Below are 12264 nucleotides of genomic sequence, written 5' to 3'. Positions count from 1 at the left end.
TCAAAGGTGTTTGAAAGGAGAAAGAATCTCCAGATGTCCACAGTAGAATCAATCTGCTCTGAGTGAATTATCATTTTGATGTCAGGATGCACTGTTGCATGAAAACATTTAATCATTTCTCTTTTCTTTCTTGAATGTCCTGGAAAGCCAGAAGAGAGATGCACAGAAGCAAATGAAGAAACAATCATTCCTCCTGAAAATGGTAAGTTATCCTTGTCCTGCAACCTCCTCCTCTATGCCTTATCGTGAATATCTTCAAAACTGATTTAATTCACAGTCAGAGCTCAGGACAGCAACCCAATGTTTCTCTCTTTTCACGGAGTGCTGCTTTAAAAGCTGCTTCCCTTGTTTTTCATAAGGACTTTCAGTGTGATGTTCTAGATGCCAGCCTTGCACAGATGATGGGCAGTGGAGCTTTGTAGTCCTTCTGTGGGAGCACAACCTTTGGAAGCTGAATTGTACCCAAGGCCTTTGTTGTCTCAGACCTGCAGCAACTCCCTGTCTCATTTAAATGGGAGCTGGGAGTGCCCTTCATCATCCTCAAGTCTGGAGTGCCACCACAGGTGGAAATTCACATGGTCTTTCTTCTGCTGAAGTCTCATCTACAGCCTAGAGCTCATCTTAGGAAACTTGGGAGCAGGGGACAGGTGGGTCCAAAGACAGACCAAGCTTTAGGCACCATGTGTTTAAATACATGTTTTGGAAAGTTGAAATTCTTGACTGAATAATACTGTGGACAATATTTCACTGTTTTAAATGCAGCTTACCAGGTAAAGCTATGTGGGGATTCCTGAGGAAGAAATTATTTGAATCAGAAAGTGACAGTAGAGTTATTACTGCAAGTCTTAAGATTGGAGGCAAGATTACTACTGCTGCTTAAAATCGGGAAAAGCTGAAAGGTGGAAATATTTATCTTGGAGTCTCATTCAAAAATGAGCTTTTTAAGATTTAAATCAGCAGGATCTTTGGCTTTGTTTTTGGGAACGGAATGACATCCCCGTGACCTTTTTCCTCAGATGAGCACAGTAGGGCAGTAGCTCAGGAGTGCCTTGCCAGGGGTCATTTCCTGCCTGGACATCACACAGCACCCCCGGGACAGAGCGGGAAGGCCTCTCAGGTTGTTTGGAGGGGAAAAGACCCTCTCCTCAGCACTTTCCTCTGTGAATTCGGGATGCTAGGCAGTGCCACCCTTCTTAGGATGTCATGAGATCAGTAAAATTATTGGAAAGCCTTACAGCCCTTTCCAGCGCTGTAATTCCCCATTTACCGAGGTGACAGGGCCGGTGACAGGGCCGGTGAAAGGGCCAGTGACAGGGCCAGTGACATGACTGCTCCGAAGGCTCACTGAGTGTCAGGACGACTCCGTAAAGGCCGGGACTTCGGCTATCGAGGATTTTTTTGTTGTTGTTGTTTAATCTTGCTTCTACTTTATTATTGTTATTTAGATTTTTTTTTTTTTAATTGAAAAGAAAAATGAAATTTAAAGGTTTCCTTTACCCGGGAAAGCTCCCCCCCTACTCCTGGGCTCTCCCCTCAGGCACCAGGTGGCGCCATCTCGTTATGCTCCGCCTCGGCGGGCAGCGGCCCCGGGGCCTCCCCTCAACTCCCCCGGTCGAACCCGGAGCCTCCCGGGACTCGCCGAAACGCCGCCAGCACCGGAGACCGCAACGAACCTCTCCTTGGGTCTCTGGCGGAGGTTCGGGAAGGATTCGCTGTCCCTGCACTGTGGTGGCCGCCGGGAGGGAGAGGGGTCAGTCAAGGCCCCCCCTCGTCGCAGCCCGGTGCTGGCTGGGAGAAGCTGTGGTGCCGGTACGGGACACTCGAGAGTTGTTCAGGGTAGGGGTGAGGTTCTGGTAGTGTAGGCTGGTGCTTTTAGGTTCCACAGATGGACAGTGCACGTCGGCTTCGTGCCTCGTCACACGGGTCCTAAATACCACCTCCCCGTCTGGAGAACACCGAGAAAGACGGCATTTCCCCTTCAGGCTGGACTGCAGTCAAACCCGGCAGAAAACCAGAATGACTGTATGGTCCGTTTCTCTTAGGAAGTCAGACTTGGCCTTTTTGCCTTTGGTGCTATTTTCTGAAGAGAGAGAAAGGAGAAAACAGGTGCTGCTTTTTTTTTTTTTTTTTTTTTTTTTTTTTTTTTTTCTCTTTCACTGGAAAGAAAACTTCACCTTGTTTTACGTGTGTGTTGTCTACCCCGACAGTTTTTCTGACCTCCTCCACTCCTGCTCTCACTCACTATGGTCGTGGCTGCCAGAAGCTGCCGTCTGTTCAGGCCTTGTACTTTACTGTTTTGTTACCAGTTTTATTTTAAAGCCCCACACAACAGATCTCCTAGGATCTAATTCTGCCTTCCTCAACATCCCCGGGCTGTTTCTTTCAAGCTGGAGCAGTTACCAGTGACCAAAAGATGAAGGGCCTTCCTTGTAGGATAGTGGAGTGGAGAAGCCACGTGAGAGAGCAGACACAGAGGCCTCTGCACAATTTCTTCATAGCCCACCACTCTGCATGGTCTTCCCTCATCTTTGCTGGAGGCTCATGGAATGCCTCCACAGGGACATGAATTGTCCTACATCAGTCCATTTCAAAACAAGTTGATTTTGCTCTGAAATGTTTATGTAATGCAGCTTCCTCTGCCCTAAGGAACCTGACAAGTGTTTGCGTGGAGTGGGATGTCCAGCAGCACGAGATGAGTGATTAACACTCATTTTTCTCTTTGAGTGGTGGTTCATGTCAGCCTGTGTTCTGGTTTTACTGTTTGTCCAGCTGGTGTCACTGCCACCAAGAGGAGCAGCCCGCTCCTTGCCTCCCACCACCTCCTTGCTTGGTGTGATTGCACACTGAAGCACATCAGTGATCGGATCCAGCTGAAAGCCAGAAAAAAAAAAAAAAAAAAAAAAAAAAAAGGAGGGGGGGGTAATGTTGTTTTTCAGTAGGATCAATTTCTTGCTCCAAACACTTGAGTAAGCAAAACAGAGGGCTTGACCTGGGCACAGGACAAACAGCATGAGCAAGGAGGGAACAGCTAAAACTTCTCCTGGAAACTTTGTCTAAAGATACCCTTGAGGGCTCTTGCCATGAAAGTTGTTGGAACATAATCCTCCACACCTCGATGTTTCTGGACTTAACTGGTAAGCTAGCAGTGGAGGGACCGGTAGTGGTGATAGCAACACACATTCACAAAGTGTTTTTGTTTTTTTTCCTTGAAAGACATACTCAAGACTCTTTTTAAAGAAAGGAAGAAAGAAAAAACACCCCAAACCAAAACCCCCAAACATGTCAGTTTTTAAAATATGGCCATTCTATTCCTGGGTTGTTTTTCTAGTACTGCACCGTTAAATGGAGAAGTCTTTTCCACTTCCCTTTCCTCTCTCTCCTTCCTGTGCCAATATACAGATGGACCTTAAAGAGAGAGAGGAGGGAAAGGTGCCTCCTTGATTCCTGTGAAGATGTTGCTTTTGTTCTTTCTTTGTTACTAGACTGTAGGATGAAAACAGATGTTTCTTTTCTTTACAGTGCAATGTATGGCCTGTCTAAACATAAGGAAAACAGCTCTTACTGCAGACAGTGCTACATTTTATCCAAGTCTGGAGTAATCTCTCTGTCATGCGGCAGTTACATTGTAGTAGATACTTTAATGAACCTGCATCCGAAGTCCTGCAACATACCAGGTCAGAATTTAGTTGGCTTCTTTTGTGATTATAAAATTACAAGTTCTAAAATTCTCTAAATGAATGAGTGAAAAAGAGGGTGGGGACATATGTGTTCATCTGCCTGCTTGTGTTTCCTGTGCACAAACCAAACACACACCCATTAGTTTCAGAAAAACAGTTTGCTGGACATCTGTCTACCAGCCAGTGGTTTACACGTAAGGAATATTTGCAGGAGATAAAGTGCTTTATCACATGAGTGAAAATATAAAGAGTTTTTAAAGCATGAGAGCAGATAATAGACTTTTCTTTTTAATCCAGGCAGTGTTTGTTGCTGAGATTCTGTTACTATCATTTGTAAGTTGGGAGCCACTGTTTTCAAGTTTATAATATGGTAGTTGTGGCTGCCTGACATGAGAAAGAACCCTTCCTGGGCAGACAGGATTAGCAGAGTGGACACTGGGTTTGTGAATAGGAATGCTGAGGACATGGATATTGGCAGGTGGGAAACACTGAATATCACTTGGCCAGAGTCATCAGTGCACTGGTAGGGAAAGTCCAAGTCCAAATTAATACACTCATTTAAGCAGTTACACAGAAGTTAAACCTTGAAAAGCATTCACACTAACAGTCAATCATGTTTCTCACTTAGAAGTTGCGTTTCCCCACAGGATATTCCTGAAAGTTTGCAGCAAAATAGCTTTGGCTTTTATTTAGAGCTAAATTTTGCTAAAAAAAACAACCTATATTGTTTTCTTCTCACTTGGGCATAAGTCTGGAAAAATCTTGATTCCTGGGCAGCAGATGGGTGTATGCAATCAGATTTGTTACCACAACAGCTGATAGTGGCCAGGTGCTACTCTGAGTAGTGCTCCATGCCAGTGACCCTCTCTTCTCATCTTGGCATTTTTGATGACAGTCATATGGTCCCAGAGGCCAAGCCAGAGCAGCTAATTCAGTGCCCATGGCATCTGCTCCTTGGCAGGCTCTGTGGGCATCTGCATAGGTGGCTCTACACAGCTTTTCTTTCTGTCACATGGCCAGGCACCTAGGGGTGCAGTGGGGTGCTTTGCTGTTTATTTCTTTTATTCTGTTTTTCTGGAGCCTCCTGAATAAACCGAGAGGCTTTTTCTTTATAAGGAATTGGCTATACATCCCCCATGTCCCTCTATTGTTCATGCTGGGATCATCTGCACTGAAACATGATCTTTGTTTCTGATACCCCTGTCTCTCTCCCTGAAATCATAATCCTCTCTGGGCGTCCTTAAAGTTGGTTACTCTACAAGCAATTGTGTTTTTGTAGACAGCTGTTTATAATTTCAGGTCTATGAGGGAATGAGTGACAAGTTTAAAGAAACAAAGCTATTTGGGAGACTTTATCATATTTGCTGGAAAGGAGGAAGGAAACTTTTGGGGAAATAAAACAGCTGGAAGGCAGGGAGGCATCTCAAGAAGTGGATAGTTGCAAAATGAACCTTATAAGGGAATAGCTGCTTGGTCTCACCAAATTTAGATGACTAGACATAGAAAGGCATAGTAGATAATTGTGTTTTGTGCTAGGTTGAGGCAGGAAGCAGGATGAAACAATTTTGGAGCTCTTGTAGTAAGCTATGAGGTGGATAAAACATACACTATTTGTGTTGTGTGTGGGTTTTTTGGTTTTTCTGTTTGGTTGGGGGTTTTTTTGTTGTTGTTGGATTTGGGGTTTTTTGTTTGTTTTGGTGATTTGTTTTGTTTTTTAAGCAAGGGGAAAAAGAAGTCATTCACTGTTATCATTGGTGTTGGCATTCACCAGCAGGATGGCAGCATTCACCTTTCCTCCCCCTTCCCCAGGCTCATCTTCTGTCACACACCTTTCCTTCCTGCTTCTGAGGTTCAGCTCTTCTTCTTTTCATCACAGGTTATGTTCAGTCTCTTCAGTAAGGTGATAGGTATCAGATGACCTTTGGATTCTGTGCTTAATGTTTTGTATCTGCTGCTCTTTGCTTCATAGTAAGTGTTCTTCTGGGCTTCTGCTACCCTTGTGAAGGTCCCTGGTGTGGGACCTTCACAAGCTGCAGTCTCTTAGGGGTGTTCACAGAATCAGAATCACAGAATCACCTTGGCTGGAAAAGATCATCAAGCCCAACCATTAATCTAAAACTGACAAGTCCTTAACTAAGTTTGTTTCCTGCCCTTCTTGAAGAGTGCCTCTTCAGCCCAAAACATGTTCTCCCTCCACATTCTCCTAAGGCTTCTCTCCACATATTTCCTTGTGTGTCTTCTCCATGTTTCCTCTGTATTTCTCCACCTTTCTCCAAGCACATCTCCTCACTTCTCTCCTAATGGCTGCCATTCAGGCTTGAATATGTTTGAGTGTAGGAGTTGGAGTTTTGGCTCACTGTCGGCTGGTCTCAGCTGTTCCAAAGTCACAGGAGGCAGCTGCTCCTGGCCTGGGGCTGTCCTGGCCTCCTCCAACACAGGTCACCCCCATAGCTCTTGCCAGTTTTGCCCAGTACACCTCCTTCCCAAAACCTGCTAGTTTTGCCCAAGATAGCTCCTTTTTGTCTCTGCCCAACAACCTGTCCATCTCCTGCAGTGCACTGCTGCTTTCCTTCTCTAGGTTATCCAAGGATTTACTTGCAAAGAACACTACTTTAAAGTACTGGTGGTTATCTGGCGTGAGTTATATACTGGAAAACATGTAAGGTTTTTCCCTGTTAAACCCTTGGTCCTGAAATCACGTGATTAAACTTCCACTGTATCTTTTACTGTAAACTCATAACCCTTCTGCTTAAAATGAAAATCTTGAGCATGTAAGCTGTGGAAGGGAAATAAAAAAAAGAAAAATTATGGGAATTATTTTTGTCTCTTAGCTTTTGGAGCCAATTCATAATGTGTAAGCCCTAAGGGTTTGCAATACCATGGAAGGAGCTGCTTCTCTGTTGTGTCCATATCTGCAAAACTGTAATAACCTCTGTAACTCTTTTGTGTTACATCCCTACCAAATATGTTAGCTTACATTTCAGCACATTTTTGTCTGCTTAGGTCACAGCCTACAGTGCTCAACAGACCACTAGCTGAACAGATACATGTACAGTGGTAAGAACGGGCTTGCTGCAAAGCATGGTCTGCAGCAATGAAGAAAAATCTGAATTTAAAAGGAAAACTGCCAGTGATATTGCCCTTTATAGACAGTATCATGGGAAATGAAAATGCTCAGAATTTCTGAAAGCATCAGCTCTTCATTTTGAGTCTCTTCTGCAAGACATTTTCTTTAAGAAATGCATAGTTCTGCATTTCCCCCAATAATACTATCTTTGCCTTCCTTTGGCAAGTTCAAAAATTCCTTAATGTGATTGCCAAGCACAACTCAGCTGTGCCTCATTCAGGGAAATATCACTCATTTCAGTCCTGTAGTTTAATAACTGCAAGGCATCTAAACCTGTCATCTTTCGAGTCTAAAAGCTATTTATGCCAGAAACCATTGATCAAGAAACTAATTTCCTTTCCAGGGATGACCATGGCAACACTTTGCACTTCCTGCAGGCCCATGGAGATGAGTCTTTCATCTCCATGCTTTACCCTCCAGACTTTTGTCACATGTTGAAGCCTTGACCATCCAAACAGTACAGCACACTGTAGCAAACACACTGTAGCAGCATATTTAACTATAGCAGTGTGTAAAGGAGGAGGCATGCACCAGGCTGATCACTACTGCTCATTTTTTCTGGATAGAAAAGCACCATAGTTCAGGACGGGGCTTTGCAGGAGACCATCCACACAAGGGTGAATCTTCATGAATAAACACTATATTGTCAGATTTTCCCTACTTTTCTTCAGGGGGCTGTTATCACTGTACCTGTGAAAGCAGCCTCTGGACAAGGAAGGTTTGACTTCCTTCATTCATTACTTAAAGCCAACTCAAAGGGATATTTACTTTTGGCAGACACAAAGGTGTGGCAGTCTCACCTTGTATTTCTCTAAGGTTCCTTGGCCTCAGCCTCTGTACACATTGCAATGGCAACACAATCCCTTCCTGCAGATGTGAGGGGAGATCTGGAAAAATAGATGTGAAGGTCTGGAGAAGAGTGGAAGGATCAGAATTCACTTAAGCTGCTACAAGACCACTTTGGACCAGTTTCAGCACATTCACCCAGTGAGATCATAAAAGCTGTATCATAGAATCACAGAATGGTTTGGGTTGGAAGGCACCTTAAAGATCACCTAATTCCAACCCTCCTGCATGGACAGGGACACCTCCCACTAAACCAGGTTGCTTAAAGCTCCATCCAGCCTGGCCTCCCAACACTTCCAGGCAGGAGGCATCTACAACTTCCCTGGGAAACATCTACCACAGTTTCACCACCCTCACAAGTAAAGAATTTCTTCCAAATGTCTAACTTAAAGCTACCTTCTTTCAGTTCAGAACCATTACACCCAGTGCTGTCACTACATGCCCTTACATTAAGTCCTTCCTCAGCTTTCTTGTAGTCCCCCTTAAGGTGCTGAAAAGCTGCACTAAGATGTCCCTGAAGACTTCTCTTCTCCAGGCTGAACAACCACAAGTCTCTCAGCCTGTTTCCAAAGCAAAAGTTTCCAAAGCAAAGTTACTCTGATCATCTTTGTGGCACACCTCTGGATTACCTCCAGAAGCTCCATGTCCTTCTTGTGTCGGGGACTCCAAACTGGACACAGTACTCCAGATGAAATCTCACAAGTAGAGTGGGAGAATCACCTCCCTTGGCCTGCTGGCCTCAGTTCTTTTGATACAGACCAGGATAAAGTTGGTTTTCTGGGCCCATTGTTGGCTCATGTTGAGCTTTTCACCAACCAACACCTCCAAGTCCTTCTCCTCAGGACTGCTCTCAACCCATTCTCCACCCAGCTTGCATTTGTGTTTGGTATTGCCCCAATCCATGTGCAGGACCTTACACTTCGCCTTGTGGTTTGCATGAGGCCACCTCTTAAGCCTGTCAAGGTCCTTTTGGATGGCCTCCCTTCCCTCCTCTGTGCTGACCACACCACACAGCTCAGTGTTGTCAGCAAACCTGCTGAGGATGCACTCAATTCCACTGTCCATGTCACCATCTGTGTAGTTCATTTGGATGTGCAATGGGCTTGAAACTTAAGCCTGGAGCTGTGTGCTGTTTGTAAGGAAGCAAGGTGCACTTTTGAAAGGTGGAGAAACCAACTTGAAAGCTTATCTGTGAAAATTAAGTATCAAGTGCAAAATTTGCCACTCCTGGTCAAGGCTAAATGCATTTTAAGGTGTTGTTAAAATCAAGATACTTGATTTGACACGATTTGTATGTCCTTAGTTTGCCATGAACTGACTTAAAACCATCACAATTCTGAGGTATAAACAAGACCAAAAAGAAAAAATCCCAATAGATGGTATTTTTTCTTACTCTTTAGTTAGTCAGAAATTATTTCCTCTGGGCAGTAGGTGTGGTCCATTACAGAACTACAGAGCAGCACAAAAAGCTTTTAAAAAATGAAGACTGGAGAGGGGCCATACTGTCCTGGGTATTAAAACACTCTGACAAACAGATCATTAGTTCCAGCTTCTGGAGTCAATTAAATATGAAAAATAATCTGAATGCTCATATGAAAAAGAAAAAAAAATGTGCAAGGGCACACTTTGGGAACTTTGGGAAGTTGAAGTCAGACCTGCAACTTCTGAAGCCCTGATTCATGGCTACTGAATGTGTGGGACTGATGATGTGGTCAAATGTTTGACCCTTAAAGTATGGAAAGCGAGTCACCTCCTGGGGACTCTGTGATGAGGCATGGCTTGCTTGTGCAGCATCTTGGAAGCCCAGGAGCTATATGTTCCCATAGTATATGTGTGTGAAGGGGGAAGGAGGGGGGAGAGTTGTCCCCATGTTATTAATTCTTTCTTTAACTTCATGATAGCTATCACAGCACTGGTTTCTACCTCACTTCTTCCTCACCACCAGGCTTCCATGTGGACCTTTTAGCAACATGCTATCATTTTCTTGCCAGTCTGTAACTTGGCTGCAGATGTCACCTGGCTGTTCCACGGTCTTGCTGATGTCCAGGCTGGTCCCAAGCAGTAGTCATCAGAGGACTTTATTTCCAGGGGTGGTTAAGTGACTAACCCAAGATCAAACAGCAGGCCATTAGCGAGGACAGAAGCAAAAATCAGGTCTTTTGACTCAAGTTTCTCTTGGCTGCAGTCACTGGGGTTACACCACAGAACTAATTTGTGCTGTAAGTTTCAGCAGTTACTGAGACAAAACTTAATTTTCTTTCCCTGAGATACCAAATCTGTGTCATACTGTTCTCTGCCTACCAGGAAGCAGCTTCTTAGCATCTGACTTTAAAAAGGGAAGGCAAAGAGGAGATGTTTCTGAGTGGTTGCACTCTTTTGATCGATGAGAGAGGTGAGCCAGAGTGTGTTCCAGTGACCTCCTGCTATATAAAAGCTTGGCCTGCCTGACAGGGATTCTGGCTGCTGAGTAGCTGTGAGTCACAGCCCTCACTGCTTGGATTCGATGTGGATTTTTACATCAGACGCTGCGGAAACGAGGTGGCCTCTCAAATATTTGCATTGCTTGGCAAGCCAGGGTAAACGGGGGTGGATTCAGGAAGTTCTGGCAAGGGCAAGCACAGCTGGTGTTAAGGTCTTTGCAGGGCTCCTTTGTGTGTGTGTGCGTGTGTGTGTGTGTGTTTGTAGGAAAATAGTGAGGCCCCTTGATTTTTTTCCAGCCAGGGTTCCTGGGAAAGGATGAGTAATCTGGAGATTTCCTGTGACTTTTGGAGTGAAGAAAAAAAACATGTTGCCTTTAGGGGGAATCTTCTTGGATCTTCCACCATCCCAGTTCTTCCCTGAAATGTGTGGAGAGCCTCTCCTCTGAACTCATCCCTGCTTTGTTTATCACTGCTCAGCAGCCCATACTGCTGAAGAGCAACACGAGCTGTGCTGTGCAAATGCTGCTTCAGCCTGGAAAACCCAGGATTCAAACCGTACAATTCCTGTTGCCTCCTTGTGCCTGTGTTTTGTGGAACTGAGTCCTATGTAGGACTCAGGTACCGGTACTCAAGGTGTGCCTGGCTGGGGACACTGGGAGCATTTCCCTTTCATGTCTGAGAGCATCATCTCTGTGAGGCTGTGGCCACTCTGAGGAGTGTTTCACACAGCACCTGGCATGGGTGGGTTCAGGTTCACAACTGAGTCAGCTGGGTGCTGCTGCGGTGCAAATGAGTAAATAGCAATGACAGAAGAGATGGAGGAGGGGGGGGGGGGGGTGTTCCCGTTGGCTGAGGAAGAAAGGAGAGAGGTACTTCAGCTCTGAGGTTATTAATATTTATTATTTGACTTGCAGTACTGCCTGCTGATTGCCTTTGGGGACCAGGGCTCTGTCATGTGAGGCACATGGCACGCAGCAAAGACAGAGCTGTTCCCCACCCTGAAAAGGGGCGTTCTCCAGCTGAGAGAGCTGAGTTGTTTGAGCTCTTAGAGAGCAGAGATACTGAGATGATGCAGGGCCCAGAGGGTAAAGCAAGGTGTGTTTGCTGCACGGGCAGTTGAGGTTTCAGGTGTATGTCCAGAGGACCTACTTCTATTATTTTCTAGATGCTCATCACCACTATTTGGCCACAACTTTCTCTAACTAGTATTTCTCAAAGTGTGCATAGCCATTTTATGTTCTGAGTGCTTTACAAATATTATGTAATTAGGGAAATAACTCTGTATTTGCACAGGCAGTTGCACAGCCACATGTTCAAAATTCATCCTTTGGAAATGTAGCCTCAACTGAAATGTCCTTATCTGCTCCTAACTCTCCCAGCTGCTCTTCACAAAATGATTTTTAATCCCCTCAACCCCCTAACTGACTCTGATAATGGTAATACAATTAATACAGCTTGGTCAGATAAACTGATTGGCTTTGCTGTGTAAAATAAATGTGAAGTAAGGGAATACATGTTTTGGATTCCAGTGTCAGTCCATTTGCTAAATATGCTGACTTTTAGTAGAAGAAAATCAGTGCATAAACAAACAGCTGAGTCCCCAGTGCCTGATCTCCAGTTGCTGACAATAGAGCCGAGGGCTCCTAAACAACCCACGTAGACACTTTGCTTTCTCACAAGGCTCAGTGTTGTGCCAGGCTGGTTCTGAGGAAGGATTTATCCCTATGGCTGTCTGTATGAAGTGTGGGACATTGGCACAAAGCTCAAGACTTAACTCCCTGCTCAAATCCAGGGTATTTTTGTTTGGTTGGTTGTTTTTGTTTCTCTCTCTCAAAGGTTAAATGGTTCCCACAGGGTGCAAGAAAGGGTTATTGAAAGCAGCAGGTCCACTTTTGAATATTGCACTTCTGGTAAATCTCTGATCCAGCATCTAGTGGTTAACCACTGATACAGGAAATGACATTTAACGTTTTATCACTCAGCCAGAAATGGAAGAACAAGGCAAGTCTGTATGTGGTGAAGATGGATCATTGCCGGCTACCTTCCCCTTAAAGGCATATCATGCCATTTAAGAGGAAATGTTTTTTGAGCTGGGACTTTTTTTTTCCTTTATTTTGTGTACCTTTCTGCTTAAAGCTGACTAAAAAGATGGAAAACAAATCTCCATCTTCCCCCCTTCCCGAGGTTTTGCCTG

The 12264-nt window shown here is 44.7% G+C and overlaps 1 long non-coding RNA gene across 1 annotated transcript in view; it reads left to right on the top strand.

Annotated features, from left to right (window-relative positions):
• The window catches only part of LOC139791278 (uncharacterized), a 67005-nt gene that overhangs the window by 2845 nt on the left and 51896 nt on the right, over nucleotides 1-12264 (top strand). Inside the window, exons 3-4 of the long non-coding RNA XR_011723860.1 lie at nucleotides 148-202; nucleotides 3520-3674. This is a non-coding gene — a long non-coding RNA (uncharacterized lncRNA). The remainder of the gene's footprint in view (nucleotides 1-147; nucleotides 203-3519; nucleotides 3675-12264) is intronic.

This window comes from Heliangelus exortis, chromosome 1, assembly GCF_036169615.1.
Source record: "Heliangelus exortis chromosome 1, bHelExo1.hap1, whole genome shotgun sequence".
NCBI classification, from domain to species: domain Eukaryota; kingdom Metazoa; phylum Chordata; class Aves; order Apodiformes; family Trochilidae; genus Heliangelus; species Heliangelus exortis.
Note: the sequence above shows the minus strand (reverse complement) of the source record. Positions and strands in the feature narration are given on the sequence as shown.